Below are 15224 nucleotides of genomic sequence, written 5' to 3'. Positions count from 1 at the left end.
GAACAAGAGAAAAGACAAATAATATCTGAATTCATGTATGCATTTACTGTACAGATTTGTACATACCTTTGCATTCCATTTTTCCTCACATGAATTCTGAGTGGTGCACAGAGATCTCCTCGTTTTATCTTCACAACAAACCTGTAAAGCAGGTCACAGTAAGAGAGTGACTGGCCCAAAGCCATGCAGTGAGTTTCATAGCTCAGTGGAGGGCTAGACACTGTATCTACTTGGCCCAAGTCTCTGTTCCACACTGACTGTTGTCATTCTCATCTTGGTTACAACTGAGGTCTACTGCATTTCTTTCTTCTTTTACTAAAACATATTTTACACCAGCCAAAAGAAAAGAGGCAATAGTGGTAAGAGCCATCATGGTATACTGGTTTGAGTGCTGGACTACAACTCTGTAGACCAGGGTTCGAATCCCCACTCGGCCATGGAAACCTACTGGGTGATCTTGAACAAGTCACACTTTCTTAGAGGAGGGCAAAGGCAAACCCCCAACAGCCGAATACATCTTGCCAGGAAAACCCTGTGATGGCTTTTCAAGCCGGAAATAACTTGAAGGCACACAACAACAAACTCAGCAAGTGTTGGTTGACTTGTCTTCCTAACCATAGATCCTTGGCAATTGTTGGGTTTCCCATCGTCCGTGGCCTCCATGGTCAGTGATGACGGGAATAGTAAACCTGCGGTACAAGATGCCTTGGCCAAGGACAGGAAAGAGGGATGAGGCACCCAAGTGGTAACACAACTGCCTTGCCAGAAGCCAGTCACTGGGAGCTGTCCTAGGTGCTGCTCAACCCTTTCGGTCCTCTAATCTTCTGGCACAGTCTTCTCCATGCTAGCAACCTCTAGGAGAGTTGGACTGTGACTTTTATCATTCCCCAGCCAGCATAGCTAATGGCCAAACTGCTGAAGAGGATAGGAGCTGTAGTCCAGAATATCTGGAGGGAATTCAAAGACATAGCCACATTAGTCTAGAAAATCAGTCTGCAAAGGGGTCTTGTAGCACCTTTGAGACTAACTGAAAGAGCAAAGCTGGCAGCATGAGCCTACTTTTTCAACATGTATCTCATGCTACAATTTCTTTTGCTCATTCTTCCAGTCACTTTTCAAGATGTTTGAGGGGGGAGCTGGCTGCTTTGGGGTGTGGGAACTCAAACCAGCATTCAGTAGCCTCACAAAGGGATGTTTTGCGTTGTACTTGTACATTTGGGTCTAAGTCTTTGGGCTTCCAAGGAGTTGCAGGGACTGTGTGGTTTCCATCCATGCTCTACTAGAGCTATACTGACTGGCATCCTACATAATGTCCTGCCTGCACATTGCAGGATGCCAATGAGTGTAGTTTTGGTTCAGAGGTGGGAATAGTGCAGCTCATCGGACACATGCAGCCCCTTGTCCCCCAACAGGCAGTTGCCATGAGAAATGTGTAGCTCTGCATCCTCCTCACCTCTGGAAGGCAGGTTCCAAATAACCAGAACATGGTGCTATGCCCAGATGTCCTGCTAGATGCTTCAGTCACTGGGAAGTTGCTTGGTGATAGGGATTAGATATTGTGTAAGATCACTCTAGACTGTCTCTTTTTGCACCATCTGGAAAAGAGCAGAGACATACATGCACATATGTTACAGTTCCTGCACCTGTTATAGCATAGGTGTGTGACCCTCCAGAGGTTTTTGGACTGCAACCCCCATTATCCCTCACAATTGGCTATGCTGTCCAGGGTGCTTGGAGTTGATAGCACCCACCCAATGATCTGTCCCAGTGGTTTCATGTACAGCAATGGCATCTTGTGGTGTGCCATAAAACAGCTCCTTTTTTGAGGAGCAGCTGGAGTCTACCTAAGAGACACAACCAGAACCACTGATGCACAGTGCCTCCAATTCCCAAACCTCTCCAGCGTTCCAGAAGCATACCAATAATATTGAATGCCACTGAGAGGTCCAAAAGCACCAGAAGGAACACACTCCCTTTGCCAATAGTCAGATGAAGATCAACCACTCAGGTGACCATAGCCGTCTTAACTCCATATTCTCCTCTGAAGTCAGTTTGACTTGACACATGGGTCTTGGTAACATGTGTCAGCCAAAACTACCTGGAGTTGAGGAGTAACTTCCCCTTTGATCGCCTTGCCCAGAAAAGGGAGATTTGAGCATGGCATAGCAGTTGACTGTTGGATTATAACTCTGAGGATCAGGGTTCGATTCCCAGCTCAGCCATGAAACCCACCGGGTGACCTTGGGTGAGTCACATTCTCTCAGCCTTAGGAAAAGACAATGGCAAACCTCCTCTGAACAAAACCTGCCAAGAAAACCCCATGATAGGTTTGCTGTAGGGTCATAATAAGTTGGAAATGTCTCGAAGGCACACAACAACAAATAATTGCTTAAAACCAGGGGATCCAGGGAGGGGTTGTTTTTTAACAAGTGGTCATACCTTCGCTTCTTTTAAACAAGATGGAAAAGTGCCCTCCCTGAGAGACGCATTAATAACAAACCTCTGGGGTATACTTGGCTGAAAGATGAGGACTGATCAAATCACCTAAGTCATGGCTAGGCAGACTTTCAAAGTTAATTCTGACAGCACACTACACCATACTGACTTTAGGCCCATTTGCCATTGCTGTTGCAGCCATCATCACAACAGAAAGATGATGAGACATTTTGGGGTGTAGGGTTGGGAGACCAGAAAAGTGCCAACCTCAAGTTACCAGAATCAGCAAACCAAAGATAAGAAGAGCAAAGTTCTTCCCATCCCCAAACTGCTTAGCTGGAACATCTGAGACGACAGATAACCAATGTTATTTAATTAATTAATTTTTTTTCAAAAGAGAGAGAGAGAAAGAGAAAGAGAGAGAAAAGGAAGGAAGTTCATAAATAATGTAAAATGGAGAATGCATTAATGAAAGGCATAGCAAGAGGGAGGAGAGGAAAGGAAGGGAAGGAAAGGATGGGGCAGTAGAGGAGAGAGAGGGACAGAGAAGCAAGTGGAGGGGGGATATATTCCTGCCCTTATTGATTGTATATGATTACATTAGGCCTATCAAATATTTATAATACATCCCACAAGAGGTATGTGTATGTGTGTGTGTTTTCCATTCCAGCTATACCGTGATAATGGAAGCAGACTCCAGGACGGTGAAAAGCAGGCTCGGTGGCCCACCTTCTTTTATGCATACACACACACACTCATACACACAAACACACACACCACTTTCCCCTCCTCCTCATGTCAGGACTGAATCGGAGTCCATGCTCAGTCAGCAGAGAAAGGGGTGGGGAGGGGAAAAGTGCCTTAGCTCAGCTGGAGGACTTGCTTGCAGGGCAGACCCCAAGACATTTTGCTTCTTGAGACAAAGGGCAACATTTTGCCCCAGGAAAATAACTAAACCTCCCCTCCCCAAGCTTGAGAAAAGTACATTTTTGAATGATGACTACCAGACTCCCAACTTTTCTAAAGTCTGCCCTCATCCCATACACACATGCCTTCATCCCATGTGTAAACCTGGCTGGACTGAGGGCCCTTTCACACTGTGCAATTATAGTACTATCATTCCATATTAACAGTTATACCTATAGCATCCTGTTTACAGAGGGAAATTTAGAATACTATAGAGGCCCTTCCAACTCTCTGATTCTGTGTTTTATATTTCTGAGTGTTTTGTACACTGCTCCAAGAACTTAATGGGAAGCCTAAAATGCAATTAAAAATTACTTTTTAAAGGTAGATGAAAGGAGTGGAGGATCAGAAATTAAAATCAGAAATCGCAGGAAACACTGAAGGGGTATTTTATCTTTCAGAAGGCGTTTTAAAAGCTATGTTTTTTAGAAATCATATTTCTACAAAAATCCTAGATCCACAGGTGTGACTAGGTGATGGCCCTGAGCCACAAAACATTGAGCAATATGCTCAAACAATTTTCTGTTTACATCATATTATATTATATTGCAGTTGTATGCCCATTTAGGCGACCCATCATCATGGTATAGCTGGAATGTTTGTAAAATTCAGCAGTGAAAGCTAAATTTTATGCAGCCAAAAATGACATGATCTGCCAGCTCAGATATATAATCATTGTAATAATTAAACAAAAATAATGACTACAGAAGAGATACACAAGTTCAATCTAGACAACAAGGAAACTGAAATAAAGAATTCCCATATCTAGGATTAAACATTAACTAGAATGGAGACTGCAGTCAAGAAATAAGAAGACTAGGAATGAGAAGGGCAGTTATGAAAGAATTGGAAAAGATACTGAAGAGCAAAGACATACAACTGAGCACTAAAGTCAGAATCATTCAGGCCATTGTATTCCCAATTACCATGTACAGATCTGAGAACTGGACAGTGAAGGAAGCAGACAGAAAGAACATCAACTCATTTGAAATGTGATTCTGGAAAAGAGACCATGGACTCTGCAATTGCTAACTGAAGTTATCCTATAATTTGGGCAAGCAATGAAGCATGGAATAGCTCATTGCCATTATAATCCGGAATAGAATGCTTTATATTTGCTGAAGAAGACAAATGAGTCGAAACGGCCACACAAACACTCCGGAGGTAGCCGTCTTGCTACCAGTAAAAGATGTATTGTTGATATTTATGCTGCCATCGCTACAATTGCTACCAGTAACTCAACCAAAGAAATTTGCAAAGGGACTCAGTGCATAGTGGCAGGACATTGCTACTGTCTTCAGACTGGCCACTGAACTTTTATCATTGGGACCTTCATCCCTTATTGCATAGGACACAGAAGAGTTATCTCTTACAGAATGGCATATTTGTGAATGTTTATTTCTGGACTTTGTTATTACTTTTGCAGTTATTATTTACCAGATATACATATATACTGAAAGAAATGTTTCAGCCTTTGTGTATGTTTTGAGATTGGTACTTAGGATTTATAGTATACATAGTTATTTCCTCCCATTCTGCATTACTATCGTACTTTGGCCACATAATGAGAAGACATGGATTACTAGAAGAAAAAATAATGCTAGGAGAGATAGAGGGTAGAAGAAAGAGAGGAAGACCACAGACCAAATGGATAGACCTGATCAGGGGGATATGGGCAAGGGTTTGCAGGATCTAGGCAGGGCAGTGGAGGATAGGGATACTTGGAGATGTCTCATCCGCAGCGTCACCAAGAGTCAAAGTCGACTCAAGGGCAGCTAACAACAACAATAATTCCCTCTATTTGCTACTTATTATTTCTGTTAATGGATCAGAGAATGAACAATTTTCCACAGTCTCTTTGCCCAGGGCGTGCTTCAGATGTATACTGCAGGAAATCCTGTTGCAGCCCTCACAAAAACAGCTGCTACATAAAGTGTGAAGCATCCCTGAGTCACTACCATCCTTGAAAAGCCCATATCTTTTATGCTGGGGCAGGAGGAAGTCGGAGATGCAGTTGCAACAGGGCTCTTTAGAAAGAACGAAGTGCTCCAAGCATTAAAACACACAAGCCCAAGCTGAAAGAGAAAGAGAGCTAGACAGAGGAAATGTCTTAATTTAATTGGGTTTTAACAGCACATTTCGTTCCCATCAGACCCGTTTCCGCTGGCCTGCCAGTCTTGCTGCTCTACCATTTCAATTAGCAGCACCTGAGTCAGCAGCGCAAAGGGTTGGGAAGCAGAAGGAGGCTGAGGCTAGAGTTACAGCTGGCAAGCAAATGGCTGGGAGGCCGAGTCCACAGGAAGCAAAGGCAGTGGGCTTCACCACCAGTGTTATCTGAAGCCAGTATCTGCACTGTGTTGCTTGTTCTCTGTGATCTCAGTCTCTCGCAAGGTACTATAATATTTCCCACTGTTGTCCATCCTGCATGCACATAAGTATGCATACATGGATACAGGAGAGAAAGACCTACGTTCCTTTGGGCAGTGTGGAGTATTCATTTGCACATTTTGCCCCCCAAAAGAAAGGAAATTCAGAGGTTGACAAAAGTGTCATAAACTGCTCAGAGTTTGAAAGCTCATGCTGCCAATTGCTTTCTTTCAGTTAGTCTCAAAGGTGGTTCAAGATCTCTCTACGTGGAAAAGTTCCCTTTGAGGATTTAAAAGCATTCCTAGGGTGCTGCAGGAATAGCATTCCAAAGAAGTCACTTTTCCAAGATGGGGTGCAAATATTTATGCATGCTTGCACATTCAGAAATCATGACTATTGCTTAAATAGTGCTTCTTCTCACCATAATGGTAGACCACGAACAGGTGAGGAGCCTTGTTGATAAGACACTTGAATGTCCCTGTTCTCCCCTCCCCTCTTAACAACTACAAGAACAACATTTGTCATGTTCTGGCAGTTCTAACGCTACTGTATTCCCATCAGATTGGTGTAGTAGTATATTTGATTAGGTTTTGTTTTGTTTTGTTTCTTTGGTATATGGATCCATGAAAATATCACAGGAAGCCCCTGAGAGGGATTGCCATTAGATTCACAGCAGAAAATGGAAAGGAAAGTAAGGACAAACTTACAAATCATAACTTATTTCACTTGTACTTTACCTCTTATACCTTTCTTGCTCCTTGCAGCCTCCCACTCATCTCTCACCTTCTCTTCCTCCCTTCCTCTTTCTTGCCTCACCTCATGCCTTTCTCCCTCCCTTTATCTGAGACTGCAGATCTCTCCTTTCCTCTTGAGCCTTCGTCATGCTCCCATCCCTTCTTTTTTTGCAGTCTGCTTTTGCAACTCCCATCCTCCCTTGCTTCGCCTTATACATGACCCATCTCCCTGCCTTGCATCGCCCATCGCTACATGCCTAACTCTTTTGCTCCTTGCACTCTGCCACTGAATCTCTCACCATCTCTTGCCTCCGTCCCCTCTCTTGCCTCATCTCACACCTTGACCACTTCACTTTACTTAATTTCTTGCACCCTGCTACATGTACATCACATGCCATCCCTTTCTCTTCCCTTTTGTCCTCACCTCATGCTGCCACACCTGTCTTCTCTTTCAGGTTACACCTACCTGCTGCACCTCCTACCCTTTCTCCTTTCCCCCCCAATTTGCTTCATGCCACCTCTTGCCATGCTTGCAATTACAGCTAGAGGTGAAGGCAATACTGTAGTTCTATCACTGTTGCAAGACAAGGAGCAAGAGGGTCTGGAAACCATGCCTTATGAGGAGAGGCATCTGAATATGTTTAGTCTGGAGAAGAGATAGTTAAAAAGTGATACGATAACCCTATTTAAGTATTTGAAGGGGTGTCAAACAATCTTCAAAGATTGCCTCTAGTAGAACAGATTGCAGTAGACTAACCTAAACAGAAAAGTCAAAAAGAGATGATTGTGGTTTTTAATTTCATTTTGCTTTTGGGTGCAATTTCACAACAGTATTCTTTATCCTGATAAAGAAAATGTGCCCATCTTTCCATAATTAAGAATTATTTGGGAGAAGGAGAGTCTTTAGCATAAAGACTTTCAAAAAGTTTTGCACTTCACTTCATATGCAACCCCTTGTGGCCATACTTGACTTTTTATACTATTACCTTTTGTATTCTGATGGTTGCTATCTGTCTATATGAATGACAGCAGCCTCATTTGCACAGAGAAGACTAGGCATGCATTTCCACTATAGAAATAACACAGTTTGACACCCCTTTTACCATCATGACTCCATCCGTGGGATCTGTAGGTTCCTGAGGCACCAGCACTCTTTGGCAGAGAAGGCTAAAGACTAAAACTGCACATCCCATGATTCCATGGGACAGAGCTACAGTACTTAAAGTTATAACAAACTGAATTATTTCTACAGGGCAGATGCACCCAAGGAAAGAGTTCAAAAAGGCCTAGCCAAGAAACATCCAGTGTGGGAACCAAAAGGAATAGAGCAGACTCAATACATTTAGCACCTGAGGTGGCAAACACTTGCACTTCTCCAGCTCTATATATAAAACCAAACTGGGCTGGCAATTGAACTTTTCTTCAGTGCTGGCAATGGGGCAGCATCCTGCACCACACCTGAAGACAGGTCAACTAGAAGGCGGAGGGTGATCTACCTGTCACACAATTCCTTCCTTCAGCACTTTGTTGCTCCCTCCCATCATCTTTCACCTTAGGGCAATGCCTTACTATCCTTTATAAAAGGGCAGGAGGAAAAGCAGCAATGCTTCAGCCTTGCCAAATTCTGCGAATTTGTTGCCAGTACAAACTAGGCAAAGTTGGGGAAACAAAAGAAAACACCAAATTTCTTCCGAGAGGATAATCTGTTCTAGGAAGCTTCTGGTACAACGGCAGAGGGAAATCAAAGTTCTTCATTGTCTTTGTCCTCTCCTAGCATTCATATCCAACTCTATCCAGCTTGGAAAGTTCTCAAAGAACATACCATTAAAAAAAAAAGAATGCAAATCTCTTTGTTCAGGCTTACAAAATTCAAAAGACAAGACCCAAGAGGAAAACGAGAAAAGGAGGGAAAAGGAAAAGAAGAAGATTTAGGCATAAATACTGCATGTTTTGAGCTATCTCAGATGGGATGGATGCTGGATGATCATTTGAGAGAACCAAAACTTCATGGAATTCCAGAAGTACAAAGGAGCTTTCTGTTCTGATTATTTTTGCGTTATTTCTCTTTCATGCCAACGCATCTGACAAACAACACCCAGATTTTAAAATCCCATTTCCGTACAGGATTTTACCAATTCGTCCTCCGTGTGATAAACTCCTATGAAAGGTTGCAAGGAGAGCACCAGTCTTATCTTTCTAGGGGTGCATCTGTTGCTGCTGCTGCTGCTGCTTCCCCACTGGGAAGACCCTCCATCCACTCCTCCAAGAGCCCCTTGGCCAGTCTCCAATGTTTGAAGATGAAACCTCTTCTGTACTCTCCCTATGAGCTGGGAGGTGATACAGAAATACATAAAATAAAGAAAGAATAGATAATAAATATTATTTTTATTATTTTATTTATTAATAATACAGAGCGTCCGCATAATAAACGGGTGCGCTTTACGCGGCTTTCAGCATTCACTGAAAGCCGCGTGGTGAGGAAGGGTTGGCGCATCCCATAGGGACGAATGGGGTGTCCATCACCACTCTGCAGCACCACTGTGTGCTCGAGCCCCATTCATTTAAATTTGTTTTACGCAGGGGAGTCCGGAAAGGATCCCCCACGTAAACAAAGGGTGAACTATAATCATAATCAATCTGGTCTGGAAACCTATGAGAAGCAGCTTAGGGAGCTGGGGATGTCTAGCCTGGAGAAGAGAAGGTTAAGAGGTGATATGAGAGCCCTGTTTAAATATTTGAAGGAATGCCATATTGAGGAGGGAGCAAGCTTGTTTTCTGCTGCTCCAGAGAATAGGACCCAGAGCAATGGATACATACTACAGGAAAAGAGATTCCACATAAACATTAGGAAGAACTTCCTGACAATACAATCTGTTCAACCGTGGATTATACTGCCTCGGAGTGTGATAGCGTCTCCTTCTTTGGAGGTTACTAGATGGCCATCTGTTGGGGGTGCTTTGATAGGCAGTTCCTGCATGGCAGGGGTTGGACTGGATGGCCCTTGGTGTCAATTCCAACTTGATTATTCTATGATTAATCATAATCATGATGGTTTAAATTACTGAAATGCCAGAAGTGAACGAAAATTTCATTTAGGCCAGCAGAATTCTTATTTGGCGACATGGCCTTGTTCCCCTGCACCATCCACCTGTAGCTACAGCCCTGGCCTTGTAAGACAATTCTACCCAAAATTAAAAGCTTGCCAACCCATGCACCCTGATTATGCTTGTCCTCTGAACTTAAGAAGGATCCTATGCCTCTGCTCCTGGGACCCAGGCAAGAAATCAAAGCGGCTGGCCCCAACTCCACAAGCAAGGCATGTTCCCCTCATCTATTCCTGCATGGCATATATTCAATACTCCATAAATATTTGCCCATTATGGGCCATGTCAAACATATATTATGCCATGTAGCAAGCACAGAGTTTACAACCTAATTGCTTGCGCTAAAAGCTGCAGAAAGAGTTTTTTTCTTCCCCCAGTGGATTTTCTGGAGCTACTAATAGCCACAATGCTTCTTTGATGTTGCTGTTCATGGCATAAATGATCAGCCACATACCATATTCATTCAGTTGTATACACATTCCCTGATCCCCCAAAGGGTGGGAATTTCAAATCAGCCTTTACTTGGAAGATTTTTCCTTTGGGTGAGAAAGAACTGGTGTGACGTTTGAAAGCAGTTGCTTATTTGCAAATGTGCAAATACTGCCGGATCATGGAGCGGGTAGGAAGAATACATTAAAAGTGGTGACTGTAGCCTGAGAGGAGGGAGTGATGTTATTGTATCCTCTGAGGCTGAGAGAGTGTGACTTGCCATGCTTATTCATTGGGTTTCCATGCAAGAGCAGGGATTTGACCCCCGGTCTCCTAGATTCCTAGTCCAACACTCAGCCTACTATTCCACACTGAATTATCTTCATCGCTTTTCCAGTCTCACTAGTCATGGCTATAAAAACTATTTAAGAACATGCTCATTTTCTTTTAACAGGGTTGGCCATAGCATTAGGCAGAGTGAAGTAAGCACCTCAGGCAACGGACATGGGATGTTTCAAGAGAAGAGCAAATTGTGTTTTATTATTCTTGTATTTTCTTTCCTATGGAAAGGCACTAAAGGACTTATCAAAGTTTGGTATCAAAGAAGCCTGGAAAGGCTCAGGAGTTAGGCACCTTGATAAGGGAGTAGGGAGGACTTTGCTGTTTTATCTCAAAGGGCAAAGTGACTTGTCTTGCCCCAATTATTTTAAATTACAACCTGCCTTGAGTGCATTGGCAGTAAATGTGTGTCTCTGTGTAAATAAAATTGGCAGAAAGGCGATACGGATGTGAGTGAGAAAAGCTGAGAGAGTGCAAAAAAAGATGCAAGCCAATGTTACTGCTCCATCCATTCTGATCATGCACGGCTTTTCTAATATCCTTAGGGGTTGGCAATCTATGATCCTCCCAATATTGTAGACATACCACTCTCACTATGTCTGACCCTTGGTTTTCATGACTAGTAAGGAATGCATCCCCACTGAACAATGATAGCATTTCAGTTTTACTTTAACTGCCATGGCTCCATCAGACAGAATCCTGGGATTTGTCATCTGGTGTTTTGAGCTAAAGCACCAAACTCTCTAGTAGAGAATTCTAAGGTGCTTTCTGCACCGCCATTTGGGACGTCCGGAGGACGTCCCATTTTAAAAAAGGGGCGTCTCTTTTAGACGCCCCATGGCCTAGTACGGACTCCATCCGTACAAGATGGCGCCGGCCCTTCTACATGGCCGGCGCCATCTTTGCGTATCGGACGCTTAGCGTCCGTACGCGTCGCGCCGCTGCTGACGTAGCGAGCGCGCCCCTGGCGCCTCGCTACGTCGCAAACGCGACGAAAAAAGAAGCTCCATTTTGGAGCTTCTTTTTTCGGTCCGCGCGGGAGTCGGGCCGTCTGAAGGCTCCGGCTCCCCCGCGGACCTACTGGCGGCGGCAGCAGACCGCCGCAAAGCGGCGGTCTGTACCCCGCCTTCGTCTCTCACAAAACTATAAATCTCAGTATTCCATAGAATAAAGCCAGGGTCATTAAAGTGGTATGAAACTGATATAACTGTATGGTGCAGATACATTGAAAGACTGACGGGATCTTGATCTTAGCAAAAAGACTTCAGGCTTCAGTCAGTCAACCAATTACAAATACACCTAACAGTCGTATTGTCTGTCTCACATTTTACTAGCTTTTATTACTAACTTTTTGGCAAGGCTATCATGGGGAAATATCATGGGGGACCTTATCAAGGGCATTACTGAAATCAAGATACACGACCTCCTCAGCATTCATCTATCATGCTTGTGATTCTGTCAAAAAGAGGTAGGATTTTGGGGGGCACTCCCAGACTCCCCTTGCAAGCACAACCCATTCTTCTAAGTTCTGCCTTACGTTATTACAGAAGGCCATCATCAGGTGGCTTGTGGACACAGACTTCATACCCTCCAAATGTCCCAGTTTGGGAGGGACAGTTCCAGTGAATCCTCTGGCATCCTTTTCCAGCTGCTTTTCAGATATCCCAGCTTCTCTGTCCTCCTCCCACTCACTTCCCCTCTTTGCCCTTGGCTTACTTCAACAGCTGCAAACTGAGTTCAAAGTGCAGAAGTAGTTTGGACTCAAAGTCGAGAGGAGAGGAGGAGGCAATGTCTTGCTCTCCTTAAACGTGATACATAAATGCCAAGGTTTCTCTGCTTAAAATAATAGTTTTGTGTGTCCTTCCTTGTTAGTAACTTTTGCCCTTGTTGCTTGGCCACCCCTTTGAACACAATCTGATGTGAATCAGGACTTTATCACACAGGGGAAACCGGGGGCTTAAACGGGTATTATCCGGCAATATAATCCAGGGGCATCTGTCAAGATTTCAGCATCCCTGGCATTGCTGCCCTGCCTCCCCTCCTTCTTTCTGTTTAACCTGACCTAGCACTTCAAGAAGCATTGGACTGATGGATCCAACCTTCCTCCTTTTCAAATTTCCCAATGTGCCTGTTTCCTAGAATCACTCAAACACAGAACCGGACCTGTTTCCACATTTCACCATATTCTTCTCTTTGTACGCCCTTCTAAACGGCCTGCTAAGCTGCTGGCCTTCCTTCCAGGCATTTTCCTCCTTGGAATTCCCACAGTGCAAGATGGATCGCTTTTGCTGAAAGCTATTTCCATCCGCTCCCTAGCTCCGGAGTGCCTCTTCAACCCCCAGATGCACACCAGGAAAAGAAAAGAAAAGAAAAAGTCCTCCAACAACAGAGAAGGGAAATCATGTCCCAGGGCTGAAATGGATCAGAAAGCAGTTATGACATGAGGTGCAAGGGGGAGGGATGGAGGCTGACCTCTCCCAGGCTCTGCTGTTCTCATCATACCAGTTCCTGGCTAGTTTATCGGTCATTGGCGTGTGACCAAGAGAATGTCAACTGGGAATGAGTGGATAAACATCCAAGCGAGGACTTCCTTCCTATTCCAAATAAGCTTCTCTTTTCTTTTCTTTGGAGGAAAAAGAAGACTTATAAGAGAACACTGAATTACATCTGAAAACCAACACATACAAATAAGCAATTGTATCTCAATTAGCAATGTGTCACATCTCAGAAAGCTGGAAATTCAGTTCTACCATTTAAACCAGATTGCAAATCGGTCTGAACTGGTTTAAATGACCCTGGTTCATTCGCACTTGAACCGAATCACTGAAGCGATTCGGAGGGGAGGGGCATGCACTAGACCCAGTTAACCAGCATCTTTTTGACCCTGATTTTTTCCGTGTCTTTTTGGATAAATTGATTCCATGCAAGTGTGAACCAGATGCAGATCAGAATCGATTTAAATTTGTCCTTTGGCTGGCTGGAACGGGTCCATTTTGAATCGATTCATTCGTGAATGTGAACCACAAATGGGTTAATTCATTTTATAGCAAGAAAATGCGATCGGGGCAAATGTAGTGGGAACCACGCTTTGCTGCCGAACCGATCCATCAATTCAGTTCGTAAAGCGATTTATTTGTAAGTGGGAATGTGGCCTCAAAAGCCTTTAGAAGTACAATGGGAATCCCTTGGTTGTAAGGAAACTGACAGGCACTGAGAGCACTGTTTGGGCTAACTGCGGCTGAGAGAAGTCCTTTTGGTCCATATCAGAATGAGATACACTGGGATACAGTGGTCATGCGGCAGCAAAGATATACGGTGCTATTTCAGACAACAGGATTTGGCATTTTTAAGAAAACCTCCCTCGAAATGGAAAATTAGGGCAACAGAGAACATGGTGGCCTAAAAAACAAGTTTGATCCCTGATGTACTAAAGTGCATCTTTAGTAGAGACTTGCAGAGTCTTTTTTTAATATATAATACTGTACATGGAATTGTTCAAAATGATATATTAAAATCTGCCAGCTGAATTGGAACAATTAATCTATCCACATCAATACTTTACCCTACTTTCCATTCCACGAAAGAGGTAAAGTCAGGCTTAGTTTTCTAGCAGGCATGATAGCTGGAGATTCAGGAGAAGTTGTCGCAAAATGGAGTTGTCTCTGAAAAGGAGCTTGTTGTTGTGTGCCTTCAAGTCATTTCTGGCTTATGGTAACCCAAAGGCAAACCTTTCGTGGGGTTTTCTTGGCAATCTTTGTTCAGAGGCGGTTTGTCATTGCCTTCCTCTAAGGCTGAGAGTATGTGACTTTTGTGACCTTTGCAAGAGTCTAGCCAGAAAAATAGAGTCCTCAATGCTGTCTCACCAAATAGACATGTCAATTGTTGCTGCTTGCATGGAAATGGGAAGCCATTTTCAATCATTCCTTGCAAGAAAGAGTCCTATGAGCAGCAACCAGGGACCCCTCTTCAGTCCTAGATTTGGACTAGATGCCTTATCTCCCTGTGTTAGGTTTATAAATAACTCAGTGGCCCCTTGGTTCCACTGGATTTAGTTCCAGGACCCTCTGGGGGCACCAAAATTCATGGATGGTGGAATCTGTGTATGCAGAATCTGTGGATAAGGAGGGCCGATGGTAATAGTAAAACCATTTTAGTAGAACTTGGAATGATGGCTATTTGCCTACATCCTTGGTTCACACAGTCTTAAAAATGCTACATATGTGTATGTGTAACGAGCTGACTAACAAACAGCCAATCGGAGGGCGGATGGCCTGAGCCAATCAGGTGCTAGATCAGGAATATTATCATTTAGTTCAAGGAAAATATGTTTAAACCTTTTGTTCAATAAAGTTTATATTTTAGTTTACCTAAAGTCTTGTTGGTCATATATACTATATCCACGCTACTATATTAGATAATAAGGTGAACCTGCCCCATAAGAAAGGAGGTTCGTTATAGAAATTGGTTGGCAGCGGTGGGATAAGGAAAGCCCAAGCGCCTGCCATCCAAAAGGGGGAATCCATTACATATTTGGTGAGCAGCGCCGGGATACATAAAATCCAGTGGCTGGAAATTTGAGGAGAAGTGAGCTAGAGGAAATTGGTGGTACTGGATTATGAGTTCAAGTTACCAGAAACCCGAGATTTGAGTTGAACTTGAAAAGTAAAAGTAAAAAGTTCAACAGTTCAAATAAGGAGGCATAGGTCAGTGAGGGGAATCTCTGAGGTAATAGTCAAGGGTACTGTGTAAGAGATTACCTGTAAACTGACTAGGTTGGATAAGGGAAGTAATACCAGTCCCTGAGGTAATTGGCTGAGGTAAATTGTAGGGGACTGGAAGAAAAATGAGG

The 15224-nt window shown here is 43.6% G+C and overlaps 1 protein-coding gene across 1 annotated transcript in view; it reads right to left on the bottom strand.

The window, feature by feature from the left end:
* Positions 1 to 12916, bottom strand: part of SPRY3 (sprouty RTK signaling antagonist 3) — a 44222-nt gene extending 31306 nt beyond the window's left edge. The window contains exons 1-3 of the mRNA XM_042480379.1: positions 12848 to 12916; positions 1454 to 1595; positions 67 to 141 (exon numbers count right to left, since the gene is read on the bottom strand). The gene's annotated coding sequence lies outside the window, so the exon portion shown is untranslated. The remainder of the gene's footprint in view (positions 1 to 66; positions 142 to 1453; positions 1596 to 12847) is intronic.
* Between the last annotated feature and the right edge of the window lie 2308 nt (positions 12917 to 15224).

The sequence above is a fragment of the Sceloporus undulatus genome, chromosome 7, assembly GCF_019175285.1.
Source record: "Sceloporus undulatus isolate JIND9_A2432 ecotype Alabama chromosome 7, SceUnd_v1.1, whole genome shotgun sequence".
In the NCBI taxonomy this organism is placed as follows: Eukaryota; Metazoa; Chordata; class Lepidosauria; order Squamata; family Phrynosomatidae; genus Sceloporus; species Sceloporus undulatus.
This window is presented reverse-complemented; position numbering and strand designations above follow the sequence as displayed.